Below are 22,320 nucleotides of genomic sequence, written 5' to 3' on the forward strand. Positions count from 1 at the left end.
AAAGTAAAATTACCGACCAAAGTTGGTCATTTTTTAAATGACCGGCCGAATTAACCGACCAATTTTGGTCATTTTTTTAATATTAATTTTTATTTATTTTACTTGAAAAATCGACCAAAGTTGGTCGGTTTCTTGAAACATAAATTTTGCGGGACTCAAAAATAGTTTCCCGCATTTTTGCGCCAAAGAAAACCGACCAAAGTTGGTCGGTTTCGTAAAAAAAAATAAAAAAAAAAAATTGAAAAACCGACCAACTTTGGTTGGTTTTTTGGTCGGTTCTTTGAGACCTTGGTCAGTTTTTGCCGAATTTTTAGTAGTGCCTGAAGCTGGTCAAATAGATCATCAATACACGGTAAAGGATACTTGTTCTTGATTGTAACTTTGTTCAACTACCTATAGTCGATGCACATCTGCATAGTACCATTCTTCTTCTTCACAAAGAGAATCGGTGCACCCCAAGGCGACACACTAGGCCTAATAAACCGCTTATCAAGAAGTTCCTGAAGTTGTTCTTTCAATTCCTTCAACTCAGCTAGTGCCATACGATACAGAGGAATAGAAATGGGATGAGTGCCCCGCACCAAGTCAATATCCTTGTCGGGCGGCATACCCGACATGTCTGCAGGAAACACATCTAGAAAGTCTCGTACCACAGGAACAGAATCAATAGTAGGGATATCAGCAGAAACATCCCTCACAAAGGCCAAATAAGATAAACATCCCTTCCCAACCATCCGTTGGGCCTTCAAATACGAAATCACCCTGCTGGGAACAAAATCTAGAGAACCTCTCCACTCGATCCTTGGCAACCCCGGCATCGCCAATGTCACGGTCTTAGCGTGACAATCCATAATAGCATGACACGGAGACAACCAATCCATACCCAAGATCATGTCAAAATCAACCATACTAAGCAATAAGAGATCAACTCTCGTCTCCAATCCCGCAATAGTCACTACACATGACCGATATACATGGTCCACGATAATAGTATTGCCCGCTGGCGTAGATACATGGAAAGATGAAACTAAGGGCTCACGGGACATATCCAGATAATGGGCAAAATACGATGATACATACGAATAAGTGGAACCAAGGTCAAATAGTACAGAAGCATCCCTGTGGCATACTAAGACAATACCTGTGATCACTAAGTCTGAAGCAACGGCATCTGGCCTGGCAGGAATAGCATAGAATTGGGCTTGACCGCTACCTGATCGGCCTCCCCCTAGCTGCCTGAACCTCACCCCGAGTCGGTTGGGCGAGTGGTGAAGTAACTGGTGCTGAAGTCATGGTCTGACTCCTCTGCTGAACTGGTCCTCCCGTAAGGCGGGGACAAAACCTCTTTACATGACCCAACTCCCCACACTCAAAACATCCCCTCTCGGAAAATGGTGGCAAATACTGAGGCGGACCCTGAGAACCGGAATAACTATCAGAAGAACCTGGTGCAGACGAACCTTGAACTAAACGCGCACGAGATGAACTAATAGCTGGGAGAGCACTGAGGGATGACTGACATTCTAGCACTGTATGAACCATGGCTGGATGATGCACCACGGTCAACTGGATGATCCATCTAAGCGGGCCTATAAGGATGACGTGACCCTTGCTGTGGTGGAACTAACCCCCAGAAGGAACACCGCTGAAACCACCCGAACCACGAGGCCTATTGGCCTCCCTCTCCTCACGCTGCTGACTACGAACCAGCTCTATCCGTCGAGCAATGTCAACCACCTCATCGAACGTAGCACCTGAGACACTCTCCCGAGGCATAACAAAACGGTACTGTTAGTAGAGGCCATCTATGAACCTCCTAATCCTCTCCCTCTTAGTGGGAACCAACCAAACTGCGTGACGAGCCAACACTGAAATCCTCATCTCATACTGGGTCACAGACATGCCATCCTGACGCAGCTGCTAGAACTTCCTGTGCAACTCCTCCCTGCGAGACTGTGGCACAAACTTCTCCAAGAAGAGAACGGAGAACTCGTGCCAAGTAAGGGGTGCTGCACCGACTGGCATGCACCTCTCTTAGGCCTCCCACCATCTGAAGGCAGCCCCTGTAAACTGAAAAGTAGTGAACGAGATGCCACTGGTCTCCAGAATACCCGCCGTACGAAGAATCTGCTGGCACCTATCGAAGAAGTCATGGGCGTCCTCAGACTCAACCCCATTGAATGATGGAGATGGAGCCTGCCAAATCTCTCTAATCTCCTCTGCTCATCATCAGTCCTAACAGGACCCACCTGGGCCTGAGCAACTGCAATCGACTAGGCTGGCAATACCCCTAGCATCTGAAGTCCCTGCATCATATGCTCTGGAGTACGGGCGACAGGAGTCTGAGTAACTCCCCCTGCCTGAGAAGTGGCTGGCACGGTCTGAACAGAAACTGCCTGAGCAAGGTTGGTGCACACAGTCAAAATCTGTGCCAAAACCACCTGAAGACCTGGAATCATAATAGGCACAGCTGGTGCCTGAGTTGGCCCCACTGGCTCTACCACATCTGGAACCTGCTCTTGAGTTGGGACAACTGGTAGATCTGCATGTGCTGCTCTAGCTGCTATACGAGCTGCACATCTGCCCATATAGCGGCCCCTACTGCCACCCCAGCCTCTCTTGGCCCTAGTCGGTGGTGCTGGTGGCTACCCGTCCTGTCCGGTAGCATGTGTCCCCACCATCTGTGGGAGAATAGAATAACAGAAGTTTAGTTCCCAAAATCAACAAATCTGCACGACAAGAATACAACAATGTGAAGTTTTCCTAAGGGTTCGGCAGCCTTTGGAATATAATGACAGATATCTCTGTACCGATCCGCAAGACTCTACTAAACCTGCCCATGACTCGTGAGACCTATGTAAACTAGGCTCTGATACTAATTTGTCACGACCCAAAACCCAACTTGTTGTGATGGTGCCTATCATGGTACTATGCAAGCCGACTGCTCAGACATTTCCAACACTTTAATTTTTTTTTTGGAAATACGCTAAACCAGTCTAAATAAAGGAAAAATATCATAAAAACAGGATAGAATATCAATACTCAATACATAAATTCTTCCCAAAATTGGGGTGTCAATGTATACATGAGCATCTACATAATGACATAGTCTGGTACACTGACTAGAAAGTAAATCTGAACAAGTAAACAGAAAGATAAGGGAGGAGAGTCAAAGTCTGCGGATGCCAAACAACTACCTTGATGATCTCTGAAGGTCTGGACTCAGCAAATCAGCAACTGCCGTGACCCGAAATACCTGGATTTGCACACGAGGTGCAGGGTGTAGCGTGAATACAACCAACTCAATAAGTAACAAATCTAATTTTTGGACTGAAAGTAGTGACGAGTTCAAATATTACAGCCCACTTTCAACATTTAATAGTACGGAAAGTTACAGAAAATATGATAGTGATAACTCAGAAATTCATAATTTAACAAGTAGAGGTACAAGAATTTAGACATGCTTTCAGATTTGCAATAAAACTCAACACAGAACAGGGCAGATCCAGCCCAAATGCAAGTAAAACAGGGCAGATCCAGCCCAAATGCAAATAAACCAGGGTAGATCCAGCCCAAATGTAAATAACTGCTAGCAATTGCGCCCATTGTAGATGTGCAAACTCCGGAGGGGCCGATCCAGCCCAAGCGCTATAATAAGCCAAATCTTGGCATGAATCAATAAAGCATGATGTGGCGTGAATCCCGATCCCATAAATATCACTCCCAATAGACCCCCAGTCTCACTCAGTCACTAATCTCTCTAGTTTCTCGGGCTCACCAGAATCATGTTATTCAACCCAAACAATAATGATATGATGTATCAAGTAAACGACAACAGAGACCGAGACGTAATATGCATATAATAGTTGTGACTGAGTACAAATGGCAATTAGCGCAAATAATTCAACATGTAACACGATCTCTGAGGGCCCAACAGTACCAACATATAGCCTAAGCAAGATTTCTAACATGACTGACAGCTCAATAGCTCTAACATATGGTAAAAATACGGGTAACTGCAAGATTAATCAACTATCCAGTTTCATGGAATCGACAAAGTCACAATTCTTACGGCGCACGCCTACATGCCCGCTATCTAGCACATGTGTCACCTCACCACCAATCACATAACACGAATTCAAGGTTTCTTATCCCAGAACCAAGTTTAGAAGTGTTACTTACCTCAAACTGTGTAAACCCCTACTCCAACACGCCCTTGCCTCGCGAAACGGCCTCCGAATGCCTCGAATCTAGCTACAAACAGTTCGATACAATCAACACGAGCTAAAAGAATCAATTCCATAAGAAAATACTAAGTTCTTAATCAAAAGTCAAATAGTCAACTCAAAGTCGGCCCCCGGGCCCACGTCTCGAAATCCAATAAAAGTTATAAAATCCAAAAGCCCATCCAACTACGAGTCGAACCATACAAATTTATCAAAATTCGACACCAATTCGATACCCAAATCCCCAATTTACACTCTCCAAATTCCTAGCCTCAACTCCCAAAATTACACCTTAAAGCCACACAATCTAGGTGAGAAATTCAATGGGGAAACATAATTATTGAATAAATTTAACCATAAGTGACTTACCTCAAGAATTCCTTCGAAATTCCCCTCACAAATCGCCTAATCCCGAGCTTGGAATGTTCAAAATGAAGAAAATCACGGAACCCTCGATTTTAATACTCTACCCAGGTTTTCCGCACATGCGACAACTTAACCGCATATGCGGTGTCACAAAAGCGATAATCCTTCCGCTTCTGCGGTGAACCACTGGAACCAAGCCTTCACACCTGCGGAAAATACTCTGCTTCTGGGCAAACGCAGGTGCGACCATTCTCCCGCTCCTGTGCTGACCCCTCGCTCCTACACTCAACCTCTCCGCATCTGCGACCACGCAGGTGCGGACAATCCTTCGCACCTGCGACCACAACCTTCCTCACTCCTGGTTGCATCTGTGCTTCCTAGCTCGCACCTGCGACCAAAGTTCCGCAAGTGCGATTGCACTAGAAGACTCCAGCTACAATACCCCTTTTAACTCCAAACTTGATCTGATAATCATCCGAACTTCACCCGAGTCCCCTAGGACCTCAACCAAATATACCAACAAGTCCTAAAACACGATGCGAACTTAGCCGAGCCTTCAAATCACATCAAACAATGCTGAAACCATGAATCGCGCATCGATTCAAGCCTAATGAACTTTTGAACTTCTAACTTCTACATTCGATGCCAAAATCTATCAAATCACGTCTGATTGACCTCAAATTTTGCACACACGTCACAAATGACACCACGGACCTAGTCCAACTCCCGGAACCCCAATCCGAACCCGGTAACCACAGAGTCCACTCTCGGTCAAACTTCAAAATTTCCAACTTTCGCCATTTCAAGCTTAATTCAATTACGAACCTCAAATTCGCAATCTAGACACACTCCCTAAGTCCGAAATCACCCAACGGAGCTAACAGAACCATCAAAACTCCATTCCAGAGTCGTTTACACGTAGGTCAATATCTGGTAAACCATTTCAACTTAAGTTTCTAACCTTGAGACTAAGTGTCTCAACTCATTCAGAAGTCTCCCTGGATCCGAACCAACTACCCCGGCAAGTCACATAACAAAAATTAAGTAGGGAATGAACAGTAAATGGAGGAACGGGGCTACAACTTTCAAAACGACCGGCTGGGTCACATAGTGTCATTGCATGGTAAGTCGCACGCAAATTTGCTGCAATACCATTACCGTGTGTAGGCAAAGGTACAAAGAATTTTACAAATTTGCTGCAATACCATTACCATAGTGTCAGAAAGGAAGCAGGAAAATACGAAAATAATCAAGATTGGAATTCTGGAAATTGAAAAGCCAAATGAAAAGCAAAAACAGAACCCGAAAAACACATCATAGAAATGTAAATTGAAAAGAAAATAAAGGAACAGGAAAATAAGGAATATGATGAAGGATATGCTGTTTGAATTGAAGGTTCTTGACTCCTAGTCTCAAGAGTCAAGTCATAGGCATAAAAATAAGCAGCATCTCCAGCTTTCGGCAACTTTTTTCTGCATCTCTCACCTACAAATAAATTTCATGGAAAAGGCAACTGAGAGAATCTGATGAAAATATTCTCTAAAGGGACTGCTTTCACAAAATGGAATGGTATATGATAAGAAAGTTACCCCATTTTCTGACACTAAAAGAAAAAAAAAGCAACCCCCTAATGCAAGAAGATATATATCCACATAAGGCCAAAGCATAAAACTAGCAGGATATGCCGATTCTCCAGGAGTTTATTCCTTCTCTTAAACTGAGAAGAGGATGCTCTATAAAGCTTCGGAAGGCGCTGCTGTTATGAACCAGAAACAGAAAAATGAGGGAAAAAAGCGTTGGTGAAGGATAATCTTGAATAATAAGCGAAACAGTGATAGGGCTACTCTCTATTGGCATGCAGTTATATATGTAGTGACTCCACTTCATAATATAATTTAGCTGACACGCCAAAGGAGAGCTGCCCTGTTACTGTCTCTGCTTAATCCTAGCACCCACCTCTGCGCTTAATATTATGATGCAAAAGGTATTGTTGTATATATACTTGGTATACATTGGTATTTCACCTTCCTTTTGTGGCAAGAATTGATGTATTGTTCAAGCTATGTTTAATTAAGTACAAATCAAGTTTGTCATGTATTCCTGCTACCTGAATTCAAGATTATAGTCCGTGGCAACAATATGAACTCAAGATCAAGCTATCAAAATCCTTGACTCATGCTCAATGTTATAATTCAAGATCAAGCATTTCAGCACTTGAATTAAAGGCCAAACTCCTTACCGGTCTCTAGCCAATTCATACTGATACTAGGTCATATATAATGATAGTAACGAAACAGGATGGTCTATTCCTCCTTCTGTTAATAAAAAGACTATCATTTAGAAGAATAAGTGTAAGGGTACGTGTTCTCCTGAGTAGACCTATTAACGGTTCATTTCACTTTTCCGTAGGATACTAATATTATAATATCAAAAACAATTTAGATCATATGGAAGAAGAGACCTTTTTCTAAGAATAATATAATAATTGATTGAATTGAAAAGACTCATTGTCACGACCAAAAATCTCACCACAGGTGTCGTGATGATACTTAGCCTCTAAGACTAGGTAAGCCGATTACAATGACAATTCAAGCCTTTTTTTTAAATTTATAATCGAAACCAACAACGAAAATAATTATAACACATTCTCAATACTAGTAATACTGAGTCACGAACTCTAACCGAATACATGCAATAAATCTCAAAGATCGAATACACAATACTGTTCGAGTAAGAGTTGACAGTACAATAAAATGGAAAGACTCTAAGGGACTGCAACGACCAATCAGCTCTACCTTGAATCCTTGCGATCAACACACTAACTCTGCCCGAATCCGATATCTCCAATACCTGGCTCTGCACAAAAATATACAGAAGTGTAGTAAGAGTACACTACAGTCGGTATCCAGTAAATATCAAGACTAACCTCAGTGGAGTAGTGACAAGGTACAGTCAAGACACTCACTAGTCAAATAACCTGTGCAATATAGCAGTATACAATAGTACTGGGAAATAACTAGCAATGGTAACAACAAAATCAACCAGTGATATAACAGCAAGACAACACAATAATCATAATTTTTGCTTAGACGAATAAGGAACACAAGTACAACCAATTAAACATGTCCTTCAAATATAAATCTTTCACATATAATTCTTTCGAATAAATACCTTCCGAATATAATTCTTTCAAATAAAAGTCACCTTGTGACATCTCATTTCAAAATCATAAACATACGGGTCTCAGCCCACTTTCATATTTTTACGGCACCTCGTGCCTATATTTCTATCACAACTGCACGGACAAATCACGTGCCAATAATATCAATGTATATAAGATCCACATGATCAATTTATTTCCACTAAAGTGAGTTTATAATTTTTAAATCAAGTAAGAAATCAACAAAGAAATGAATTTATTTTAGAAATCATTTGGGTGAAGAAAATAACATTGCACTTAAATTAAAGGATCAAATGAACTACTGACTTGGATGTAAAAGTATTTAATTTAAAATATAATAATAATTTCTTTTATGTAAATCAACTCAATCATCGAAAATCAGTAAGAAAAACCAGAAATATACTTCTTCAGAGTCTCGTGCTAAAAAGCCAAAGCCATACAATACAACTAGCAGCACAAAACATATAATAATAAAGTCAACTAGTACATCACGGAAGAAGACAAAAATTTACATATTAAATGAAACAAAATCACCCAAGACAAGAACATAAATAAAGAAATATCAACAGGGCACTCCCGAGGTACCGCCTCGTAGTCCAAAATTATAAATAAATTCATAATTTCTCATTTTCTTATATCACCGCGGGAGCCTTCACATTTCATATTTTTTAAAGAAATTATTTTTTCCGAAATAGCATCCCGCGTTTTAGCCACCCTTATCACACCGCATGATTTCTAGTAGTTCCCATACTAGCCACGCGTTTCAAGCCATCCTTATCTCACCGCATGCGTTTCAACACCCTGACCTTATATCACCGCATGCGTATCAATATCATAATATTTCACAAATCGCACCTCAAGTGCTCAAATATCATAACATAATACAACTTGCACCTCAAGTGCTCACATATCACAACATATCACAAATTGCACATCAAGTGCTCAAATATTACAACATATCACAAATTGTACATCAAGTGCTCAAATATTACAACATATCACAAATTGCACATCAATTGCTCAAATATTATAACATATCACAAATTGCACATCAAGTGCTCAAATATTACAACATATCACAAATTGCACATCAAGTGCTCAAATATTATAACTTTTCATAGAAATTAACAATACATTATTTTTCCACAATAAGGAGCCCACGACTCGATCATAATATGTACAACATCTTAACAAAATGTTCGGAAGTGAACAACTCAACCGAATAATATTTCACAATTTGGAACTTTGCCTCAATATGATTAACGGCCTTTATAATTCAATTTCAAATTTTCAACAACGTGAACTAAAAAGTAATTCATCAATGAACAACACATATTTTAAATCACAACTTCAAGAAATAAATAGATTTATTCATCTTATTAACTAAATTTTCTATTTAAATTATATGTAGGTAAAATCAATAATGAAAGTGTTTTCCATACAAATGGCAACTCAAACAAGCACAAAGTTCACATAAAAGTCAAGTGGCAATCACACCAAATTATCATATAAAAACAACCTCGGCAAACAAGGAATGAGGCATGACAAATAAGGGATTTAATAAGTTACAACAATTTTTTTTTCCAATTTATTACTTAAGGGCGTCTACGAATTTCAACCGACATAATATGCACATATAAACCAAGTACGTAATTGTCACCTCTCGTACATAGTTTCAATTACATAATTTTCACATAAGACGCAATACCTAAGGGGTAATTTTCCCCCTCAAGGTTAGGCAAGATACTTACCTTTACGGAGTTAGGCGAATATTCAAAAATAGTCGTCTTGCTTGAATAAATCATCCGAACAGCTCAAATTAATTCAAATTAATTTAATTCAGTCAATACTATTATAGGAATTAATTCTATATGAAAATACTAATTTTCTAATGAAATCCGAAATTTAACTCAAAAATCGCTCGTGGGGCCCACATCTCGAAATCCGACGAAACACACAAAATCCGACAAGCCATTCAATTACAAGTCCAACCATACCAGTTTCACTCAAATTCGACTCCGAATCGACACCAAAATCTCAAAAATTCGTTTTATGAGATTTCTAAAATTTTCTCCAAATTTCAATCTCAAAATACTAATTATATGATGAAAACAAATGATAGATTCGGGTAATCTAACCATAATTGAGTTAAGAACACTTACCTTAATGTTTTCTCTGAAAATCTCCCAAAAATCGCCTCTCCTCAAGCTCCAATTTGTCAAAAATGAAAAATGGCACAAAGTCCCCTGCTTTATAACTTACAGTTCTGACCAGGCTGCCCTCGGTCCTCGGCCCTCGATCATGGCCTTCGATCTTTGGCCTTCGGTCCTCGACCTTCGATTTCTGTCCCCGAATTTCCAGCAGAATAAAAACTGCAGCACCTGTTTAAGTCCATCTTTTGATCTGTTAACCATCCGAAACTCACCCGAGTCCCTCGGGACCTCAACCAAATACACCAACAAGTCCTAAAATATCATACGAACTTATTTGAAACCTAAAATCACATCAAACAATGCTAAAATGATAAATCACACCCCAATTCAAGCTTAATGAAACTTAAGAATTTTCAACTTCTACATTCGATGTCGAAACATATCAAATCAAGTCCGATTGACTTCAAATTTTGCACACAAGTCATAAATGACATAACGGAGCTATAAAAATTTTCAGAACTGGATTCCGACCCCGATATCAAAAAGTCAGTTCCCCGGTCAAACTTTCAAACTTAAATTCCTATTTTTGTCATTTCAAGCCTAATTCAACTACGGACTTCCAAATAAAATTCCGAACACGCTCCTAAATCCAAATTTACCACATAGAGCTGTTGGAACTATTAAAATTCTATTTCGGGGTCGTTTGCTCAAAAGTCAACTCTCCGGTCAACTCTTTTCATTTAAACTTCAAAAATGAGAATTGTTTTCTCAGTTTAATCCCAAATCTTTCGAAAATCACACTCGACCATATACGCGGGTCATAATACATATTACGAACCTTCTCCGGACCTTAAGTCACTGAACGAGGCGTAAATTCTTAAAACGACAAGTCGGGTCGTTAACATTTTCAGAACTGGATTCCGATCCCGATATCAAAAAGTCAACTCCCCGGTCAAACTTCCAAACTTAAATTCCCATTTTAGCCATTTCAAGCCTAATTCAACTACAAACTTTCAAATAAAATTTCGAACACGCTCCTAAATCCAAAATCACCATACGGAGATGTTGGTAACATCAAAACTCCATTCCGGGGTTATTTGCTCAAAAGTCAACTCTCCGGTCAACTTTTTCCATTTAAGTTTCAAAAATGAGAATTGTTTTCTCAGTTTAATCCCAAACCTTTCGAAAATCAAACTCGACCACACACGCGTGTCATAATACATATTACGAAGCTTTTCGGGACCTTAAGTCACTGAACAAGGCATAAATTCTTAAAATGACAAGTCGGATCGTTACACTCATCAATCATAGTATATCATTGGATGCCAAATAAGAGTTAAACGCATGAATTAACGGTCTCACATCTATTGTTTGTTGAATACCATCACTCATCTTCTTGATAATTTTGAATAGTTATAAAGCTCTCTACAAGCCATTATTATTTCTCATATCATATCTATGGGATTTATAACCACAACTCAACTCAAGCGAATCACTCTCATAATGCTTAACAAAACCTAATTGAATATTATATTAAACTATACTTCTTCTATTCCATTTTACGTGGAACACTTTACTTTGTTACTCATTTCAAAAATAATGATACATTAATTTCTGTATTTGGAAAATAATTTAACTTTAAAATTTTCATATTGCACTTAACGACGTGCTTTTATAGCCACAAAAATAATATGGCACTGCACATTTAAGATACCATATTCTAACAGTATTCATTTTATTCTTAAACTTTGTACCTAGTAAAACATCGATACATAAAATGACACGAAAGGAGTATTATCTTCGACGATCGAGTATGAGCCTATTTTTAAGTATTATATTCTGCACTTGTCGCTGACATAGATATCCCTCTTGGTATACTTGCTCCTATTTTCGTAGGTGGATGCAATGTAGTTCCAACAGGTTTAATTGAACCTAGGTTCTAAACCCATTCTGAAATAGTACTATGAATTTAGCAGTTATCAAGAACATAATATGAACTCTCATCAAAGTTAAATCGTGGATCCATCTCTGTTTTTCGTTGTTTTCCTTAAATACGCAATAAATAAAATACGATAATGTCGTACAATTGTGACAGGTATATCGGGCGGAAGATGTTGCGTGAGAGACTTGCTGATTGAAAAAATTAGGATGGTAAATAATTGTTTGTCTAGAGATGAAATTTTCGTATATATTAGTATCAATTTAAGTGCACGTTCTTATAGAACATCCAGACTTGGAGTATTCAATGAATTGCTGCTGCAATTGTTCAGGTTCAAATGTCTTATAAAGAAGTAATTATAGACTGTGTTCGCATTATGAGTCGCACGCAAATTTGCTGCCGTATAGTGTGTCATCATAATTCATATGTGCAAACGATTTGAAACTGAGCATAGATAGCGATCAGCACTCAGCAGTTGGGGTTAACGAGATATGTAAACAGGCACAAATGAGGACACTAGCTTGAGCAACACTTATAAGAGACCACTCAAAAGCGAAATCGAATTGAACTTTATCATGTCCAAGACAGTCAAAGGAGCGATCTTAATTTCGTGGCATCTGAAAGATTTGGATCTCAAAATAATTATACGAGCATAAGCGAGACTGGCATTCAGGAAATCGAAAAGCCACATAATTTATAAGAAGAAAAAACGCCAAACACATATACAACCCATTCAACTTGACTACATTTTTCATTTTGACACTCTATCTCAATTTTGTTCCATTTTGGCTCTTCAACTTTATTTCTTATGTTTTATTTTGACATAAAAGCTGAAACCGGTACAAAAAAATATAGCGTGTGTATACACAAATCTAAGGTATAATAAATATCCAATTAAATGTTGCCACTTGATTTTTTTCATCCTTTATTTCATATAAGCTGAAGTTTGAAGTGAATCCATATCTCAAAAAAAATTATTTTTTCATAATGGAATGGATATTTATTCTTGTGGATTTCAAGTTGAACTGAAAGTATCATGGACACCAAGAAATTCGGGTCGGGTATTTTAGTATTGACCCGTTTGACAAGGATGAGCAACATTTAAGTGGATATTTATTACATCTTATATTTGTGTATACACACGCGCTATATTTCTTTGCACTGGTTTCAGCTTTTGTGTTAAAATGAAACATAAGAAATAGAGTTGGAAGGCCAAAATGGAACAAGGTTGAGATAGAGTGCCAAAATAAAAATGAAGCCAAGTTGAATGGGCTGTATATGTATTTGGCCAAGAAAAAAGCAAAAACGAGCCCCATACAGAAATGTAAATCGAAAAGGAGAAGAAGAAAATGAGGAGGATATGCTGTTTGAAGGTCGTCCTTGCCTCCTTAGTCACAAATCCATATAGGCATAAAATCATGCAGCATATATCTCCTTTCAGCAACATTTTTCTGCAATATCTCTCACCTACAAATGCATGGGCAATGCAACTGGGAAATCTGACAAAAAGCAATAATATCCCCTAATGAAAGAAGATGTAGCCATAGAATAAAAATCGCAGGATATGCCAATTCTCTAGTGGTTTATTCTCTCTTAGCCTGAGAAGGAGTACTCTATAAAATGTGCAAAGGCTCTGTAGTAGAAGCAGAAAAATTAGAAAGAAAACGTTATTGAATGATAATACTAAAGGTGACAAACGGGTGGGCCGGGCCGGGCCGGGTCGAGAAAAAAAGTGACCGACCGGTCACCGATTCGGGCCGGGTTTCAGGTTTTACGAACCGAGCTTAACGGGTCCGGCCCCATCTGGTCAAAAATTGAACCAGAAAGGTTCCGGGCCTAAGGGTTCGGGCCGGGCCGTGCCGGGTTAGTATAATTTTTTATTTTTATTTTGTATAACTAAAGTAAAAATATAAAACAAAAAAATAATCTTATAAAAAGAGTGTTTGAATAAAGGATGCAAAGACTTTAAAATTCTTATATTTGAATATTTCATTAAGAATTTAAGATAATAGAATACAATAAAGATGGAAAAAAATTGCACTTATAATTTGCAAGTTCAAACTTGCAAAATAAAGTTTATATTTAACAACTAAATTATTGAAAAAAGAGTAAATTCAAAGTTTAATTATTAAATATAAATCTAGAAATTCAAAGGTTTTGCATTACCTTAGTAAATTCTTCATAATCAATATGACCTTCTTGGCCATCTTCTCGAGTGTTAAATTAAAATTTAAATTTTCAAATTAATCAAACAAACTAATACATTAACCATAATACGTCTAATAATTTTAAAATAACACAAATTATCTCAAATCAACTTAGACGAAGATTTAAGACTCGACCACAGTTCTTGCACTTTACTTTATGAACTTCTTCATTTTCTTCTACTACCTCAAAGTGTTCCCAAACATATGAACGCACTTTAGAATCACGGGACATGATTTAACTTGAATTGAGAATTTAAGTTTGAGAAATGAGAGATGAGTGAAGAAATGAAGAAGAGGGGGGGCGTTACCAACGATAAAATAAATTTAAAAAAAAAAAAACAGAAAATCACTATTGAACCGGGCCGAGACGATTTGGGCCGGTTCGGTTAACCGGTTCAACAGTGATTTTCCTTGATCGGGTTTGACCGGTCCGGTTAATCGAATTTTTTTTACACGGACCAACCCCCCTAACCCAGCCCACCCGCCCCTAACTATCGGTCGGAAAACGGGTCAATCCGGCCCGTTAAACAGGCTTAGATAATACTCCATAATCTAAGGGAAATAGTGATAGGGCTACTGTCACAACCCGCAATTTGGGGTTGTGACTTCGGCCAAGAACTGGTGAGAAACGGCTCTTCTGATTGTCTAACGTAGACTTGTCTACTCAGGTAACTTGGGCTTTTTAATTTTAAGCATATATAAGGGGGGTATAGGTGATGAAAGCTCCGACCTGCCTCCCCCATACGTGCTACCACCAAGCCGTATTGAATAAGCTACCTTGAGGGCAACCTCAAGGGCCTGCCTGGATGACTCAAAGGAGTGTCCTAGGTATCCATACGAGTTAGGGAACTCTATGGACGGCGCGACGCCTTCGGCTAGCGTTGGGCACCAAACGGGCACTGAAGGTTGATATGTGGGACAGTTATGCCCCGCGGGCTGCCGAAATATTGGAAGGAGACCTCCGTGCCGATTGGATACTTGATGCACCTATCTTAGGGGCATCATGTGTCGACTTGTGAGCATGGCTTGGGTTCAACCATGCGAGCAAGGGTCCGTTGGCCTAAACGTGCAGTTGCGGGGCGATACTGCACTATTCGGGATGGAAGTGTGTCGCAAGGGCTATGTATGGACATGGCACCAAAAACACACATGAAAATGGCCAAGGACTAAAGGTTGCCTTACTCGGGTGAAGCACAAGCCGGTTGCGGATGCACTAGGCGAGTGTCAAGCTTGAGGATTGGGTTGTGCACGCGAGAGCGATGCTCAGTCTTAGGTGAAGGACAAGACATGTCCTAAGCCAACCCCCAGGAAGCGCATGGATTATGATCCTAAGACGAGAAGCGCCACGACATGTCTAGGGCCAAGTGCCTAGACATCCTACGGGCGGCACAAGTTGGGGCGAGCCTTATGGGCGAGCTCCACTAACAGTAACTGGATCGTGCTTGAAAACCTGGAAAAGGAGATAGACTGGCCTGCAGCGAGGGGACCTGCAGTGTCACGACTCAAATTAACCCTCCGTAAGGTGTCATGATGGCACCTAGTCTTTACGACTAGGTAAGCCTAATATTACGAAAAATATAAAGAAAATACTACATTGTAAAGATAAACCGCATATTGTGAATATCCAAGAGTAGTACCACTCGGCATATACAAAATAATTTTCTAAGACCCGGAATATCACTAAGTCACAAGCTGCTATAATCTATGTAGCTCTATACAAAAATCTGAAGGTAATAAAGAAAGCCTCTAGGTGAGGGAGTAGAAGGGGACTCCAAAGATCTGCGGACGCAAGCAGTAGTACCTTGAAGTCTCCTAGAATCAGCAGCACGCACTAACCCCAAGGCTGATAGCTCGCACCTGGATCTGCACACGAAAACATGTGCAGTGAAGGGAATGAGTACACCACAATGGTACCCAGTAAGTGCCAAGCCTAACCTCGGTCGAGTAGTGACGAGTTCAGGTCAAGGCCCAACCGGAGTAAATATAATAAATTAAACAGTAAAAGATATACGTAAAATTTACGGTAACATAGTTAAAGAAATTCTCGAAAATTTAACAGTTAAGGGAGCCCTCGGCTAAAAAATAAGGTAAACACAGTGGAGAATCTCCCGGGATACCGTCCCGTAGTTCCAAATGAATATGCAATATAGGGGATCTCCCGAAATATGTCCGTAGTCCCAAAGTAAATATGCAGTGTTGGGGGATCTCCCGAAATACATCCGTAGTCCCAAAGTAAATATGCACTGGGGGATATCCCGAAATACGTCCGTAGTCCCAAAATAAATATGCAAGACAGAGGGATCTCCCGGAATATGTCCGTAGTCCCAATTTAAATATGCAACACAAGATGAAATGATAAGTATGGCATCGAGTTATACAACTTATACTGAACACAGATAAGGAAAGTAGGGACTTAACTAAGCATGACGCACAGAATGTCAAATAGGCAGTTAGAACACGTAAGCATGCTTCTCTAGTCTAAGTTTAACAATTAAATGTATTAGTTCAATTTAATAAGGAAAAACAATTTATGATTTAGAAAGGAAAAACGGGATTTTTGCAATAATAGCATGTGTACGTACTCGTCACCTCACGTACACGGCGCTAACACACCAATTAATATCAAACATCCTAAGGGAAAGTCCCCAACACGAGATTAGGCAAGCCACTTACCTCGAATCGCTCAAATCAACTCGATATCACGTTCTTCCCACGAGCATCCGACTCCAAATGGCCCGAATCTATTCAAATTAATTTCATAATATAAATATAACTACAAGTAACTAATTTAGCTAATTAATTCGAAGCTAAAGTGTGAAATTAGGAAAAATGCCCAAAAAGTCTCCCAGGGCCCACGTCTTGGAATCAGGTAAAAATTACAAATTTTGAACACCCATTCACTCACGAGTTCACTCGAACAAAAATTATCTAAATCCGACGTCAAATTCCCATTCAAATCTCAGATTTTCAATTGGGGAATCTTTTCCCCCATTTCCAAACTTCTACCCTCAAATTCCTTAATTAGACGAGGAAAACAATAATAGATTAATGTATTATGATCAAAATAGAGTTAGAATTAGTTACCCAATAGTTCTCCTTCAAAATCCATCGAGAAATCGTCTCCCACCGAGCTCTAAATCGAATTGGTGAAAAATGAGGAATGAACCCTCGAAGCTGCCTCTTCAACCCAGCGATTTTCGCACCTACGCTCATGGGGTCGCATCTTCGGTCACACACCTACGAAAAAATCACCGCAGGTGCGAAGGTCACTTATCCGGGCTGGGGCCGCATCTGTCGGCAATTCCTCGCACCTGCGGTCCAAATCGGCGCATTTCACTAAGGTAGCCAGGCTCCGCACCTGCGCCCACGCTTCGCACCTGCGGGCTCGCAGGTGCGGTCAAACTTGCGCACTTGCGCTCTATCACCAGCCCCACCAGTTCCACATCTGCGCACTCCCTCCGCACCTGCAGCCTCCCTTCCGCGAGTGCGAAACACCAGAACCAGCAAAGGCACCAGATTTTTCTTAAGTCCAAATTCATTCCGTTAAGCATCCGAAACACACCCGAGGCCCCCGGGACCTCAACCAAACATACCAACCAATCCCAAAATACCATACAAACTTAGTCGAGCCTTCAAACCACATCGAACAATACCAGAATCATGAATTAAGCACAAATTCAAGCCTAAGAATTTAACATTTTCCAAATTCTACAAACGACGCCGAACCACATCAAATCTAGTCCGAATGACCTCAAATTTTACACACAGATCACAAATGACACTACGAACCTACAGCCACTTTTGGAATTCCATTCCGAGCTCGATATCAAAATTTCCACTATCGGCTGAAATAGCCGAAAAACTAACTTTCGCCAATTCAAGCCTAAATCTACTACAGACCTCCAAAACACATTCCGGACCCGCTCCTAACCCCAAAATCACTCAATGGAGTCGACGGAATTCCATTTCGGATCCGTCTTCATACAGTTCTGACTATGGTCCAAACTCTAAGGCTTAAACTCACAACTAGGGACTAAGTATCCCAAAACTCTCTGAATTCCATAAACAATCACTCCGACAAGTCTCAATAGCGAAAACAAATGTGGGGAAAACAGTTATTAGGGGATCGGGGCTCTAATTCTCAAAACGATCGGCCGGGTCGTTACATCCTCCCCCTCTTAAAACAATCATTCGTCCTCGAACGAGTATAAAGACATATCTAAAACTGTGAAAAGATGAGGGTACTGGCTGCGCATATCCTGCTCGGTCTCCCAAGTCGCCTCCTCGACCGGCTGACCTCTCCACTGGACCTTTACTGAAGCAATATTCTTTGACCTGAGCTTTCTGACCTGCCTGTCCAAAATGGCTACTGGCTCCTCAACATAAGATAGATCCTTGTCCAACTAGACTGAGATGAAATCCAATACATGAGTCGGATCACCGTGATACTTTCGGAGCATAGACACATGGAATATCGGGTGAACTCCTGCTAGGCTGGGAGGCAAGGCAAGCTCATAAGCAACCTCCCCAACTCGCCGCAATATCATAAAAGGACCAATGAACCTCGGTCTCAGCTTGCCCTTCTTTGTGAACCTCATGACGCCCTTCATTGGCGATACCCGAAGCAAGACCTGCTCACCAACCATAAATGCCAAATCACGAACCTTACGGTCCGCATAACTCTTCTGCTGGACTTGGCTGTGCGAAGTCTCTCCTGAATCACCTTCACCTTATCTAAGGCATCCTGGACCAAATCTGTACCCAACAATCGGGCCTCACCCGGCTCAAACCATCCCACTAGGGACCGGCACCGCCTACCATACAAAGCCTCAAACGGTGCCATTTGAATGCTGGACTGGTAACTGTTGTTGTAAGCAAACTCTACAAGTGGCAAGTATTGGTCCCATCACCCTCCAAACTCCATCACACAGGCACAGAGCATATCCTCAAGAATCTGAATCGTACGCTCGGACTGCCCGCCCATCTGAGGGTGAAAGGCTGTGCTCAACTCCACCCTAGTACCCAACTCCTGTTGTATGGCTCTCCAAAACTGTGATGTGAACTGTGTACCTATGTCTGAAATTATGGATACTGGAATACCATGAAGGCGGACAATTTCTCTGATATAAATCTCAACCAACCTCTCAGAAGAATAAGTGGTCAACACTGGGATAAAATGAGGTGACTTGGTCAGCCGATCCACGATCACCCAAATAGCATCGAACCTTCTCAAAGTCCGTGGAAGTCCAACTACAAAGTCCATGGTGATCCGCTCCCACTTCCTCTCTGGGATCTCTAACCTCTAAAGTAATCCACCCGGCCTCAGGTTCTCATATTTGACCTGCTGACAGTTGAGACACTTGGCCACAAACCCAATTATATCCTTATTTATCCTCATCCACCAATAGTGCTGTCTCAAATCCTGGTACATCTTCGTGGCACCGGGATGAATGGAGTACTGCGAGTTATTGGTCTCCCCGAGAATCAACTCACGAAGCCCATCTACATTGGGCACACAGATCCGGCCCTCCATCCTCATCGCACTGTCATCACCAATAGTCATATCTCTGGCATCACCTCGCCGAACCCTGTCCTGAAGAACTAGAAGATGAGGATCATCATACTGGCTCTCCCTGATACGGTCATAAAGAGAAGACCGAGAAACCACACAAGATAATACCCGGCTAGGCTCTGAAATATCCAATCTCACGAACTGGCTGGCTAGGGCCTGAACATCCAAGGCTAAGGGCCTCTCAGCTATCGGAAGATATGCGAAACTCCCCAAACTCTCTGCCCGGCGACTCAAGGCGTCGGCCACTACATTGGCCTTCCCCGGGTGGTACAATATAGTGATATCATAGTCTTTAAGTAGCTCCAACCACCTCCGCTGATGCAAATAAAGGTCCTTATGCCTGAACAAGTGTTGCAAACTCCGGTGATCAGTGTAAATCTCACAGGGAACACCGTACAAATAATGATGCCAGATCTTCAGGGTGTGAACTATAGCTGATAACTTGAGATCATGAACCGGATAATTCTTCTCATGCACCTTCAACTGTCTAGACGCATAGGCAATCACCCTACCGTCCTGCATCAATACCGCTCTAAGGCCAATCCTCAAGGCATCACAATAGACAGTGTAAGACCCCGAACCTGTAGGCAATACTAATACTAGGGCTGTAGTCAAAGCTATCTTGAGCTTCTGAAAGCTCTCCTCACACTCCTCGATCCACCTAAACGGAGCACCCTTCTGTGTCAGCCTGGTCATAGGTGCTGCAATGGATGAAAATCCCCCCACAAAGAGACGGTAATACCCCGCCAAACCAAGGAAACTGCGGATCTTCATAGCTGATGATGGTCTAGGCCAACTCTGCACGGCCTCCACCTTCTTCGGATCTACCTTGATCCCATCACAAGACATAATGTGGCCCAAGAATGCCACTGAATCAAGCCAGAATTCAGATTTTGCATACAATTTCTTCTCCCTCAAAGTCTGAAGCACGGTCCTCAGGTGCTGCTTATGATCTTCCCGAGATCGGGAATATACCAGGATGTCGTCAATAAACACAATGACGAAGGAATCAAGATAAGGCCGGAACACACTGTGCATCAAATGCATAAAGGATGCTGGGGCATTGGTCAACCCAAATGACATGACAAGAAACTCATAGTGACCATATCTGGTCCTGAAAGCTGTCTTCGGGATATCCGACTCCCGAATCTTCAATTGATGATAACCTGAACGTAAGTCAATCTTGGAAAACACTCTAGTACCCTGTAACTGATCAAATAAGTCATCAATACGAGGCAATGGATACCTGTTCTTCACTGTGATTTTGTTCAACTGGCGGTAATCAATAAACATCCACATAGAACCATCCTTCTTCTTCACAAATAAGACAGGAGCACCCCAAGGTGACACACTGGGCCGAATGAAGCCCTTATCAAGCAACTCCTATAACTTCTCCTTCAACTCCTTTAATTCATGATGAGCCATACGATATGGAGGAATAGAGATGGGCTGAGTGCCCGACAACAAATCAATGCCAAAATCAATATCTCTGTCGGGCGGCATGCCCGGAAGATCAGCTGGAAACACATCTGGAAAGTCCCTCATTACTGGAACTGACTCAACTGTATGGGTATCAGTACTGACATCTCTCACATAGGCCAAATACGTATCACACCCCTTCTCAACCATTTGCTGAGCCTTAAGGAATGAAATAACCCTACGGGAAGTATACTCTAAGGTACCTCTCCACTCTAATCTCGGCAAGCCTGGCATAGCCAGCATCACGGTCTTAGCGTGACAATCAAGAATAGCATAATGGGGTGACAACCAGTCCATGCCCAAGATAACATCAAAATCTACCATACTGAGTAATAACAAATCGGCTCTGGTCTCAAAACCACTAAGAGCAATCAAACACGACCGATATACGCGGTCCACAATGAGAGAATATCCCATGGGAGTAGATACATAAACATGGGAACTTAAAGAATCCCGAGATATCCCCAAATGTGGAGCAAAATAAGAAGACACATATGAATACGTAGAGCCTGGGTCAAATAATACTGATGCATCCCTATGACAGACAGGGACGATACCTGTGATGACTGAATCTGAAGCAACGGCCTATGAACGAGATGGAAGGGCATAGTACTTGGCCTGGCCTCCCCTTCTAGGGCGACCTCGACCTCCCCGACCTCCACCTCGAGCTGGCTGAGGAGGTGGGGTGAAAACTGGTGCTGGAAGAATGGCCGGAGGACCCGATGGAGCACGTGGAGGCTGATAAGTCTGTGAAGGTGCACCCCTCCTGGTTCTGGGGTAATCTCTAACCGTGTGACGAGTGTCACCACACTCAAAACAACCTCTTGGAGGATGCGATGGCTGAGACTGACTCGGACCTGGCCTGCTGGACTGGCCGGTAATAGCACCTCGAGTAGGAGGAATACTGGATACTAGCGGTGCATAATAGGGCTTCTGAGGTCTAGGAGGAGCTGGAACACCGCTGGCTGCTGGAAGAGCTGAATGAACAGGGTGACTCACAAAACCCCTACCATAGCGTGCTGCTGGTGCACAAGCTCCTGAATAATGACCAGTCTCTCGAGACCTCTTGGCCTCTCTCTCCTCTATGTCCCGGGCAAATATGCCCTCCACTCTCCTGGCAATGCTCACTGCTTGCTGATAAGTGATGTCCATCTCCAACTCCCTGGCCATACTGGTCAGAATACTGGGGTGGAGTCC

This window comes from Nicotiana tomentosiformis, chromosome 3 (genome assembly GCF_000390325.3).
Source record: "Nicotiana tomentosiformis chromosome 3, ASM39032v3, whole genome shotgun sequence".
In the NCBI taxonomy this organism is placed as follows: Eukaryota; Viridiplantae; Streptophyta; class Magnoliopsida; order Solanales; family Solanaceae; genus Nicotiana; species Nicotiana tomentosiformis.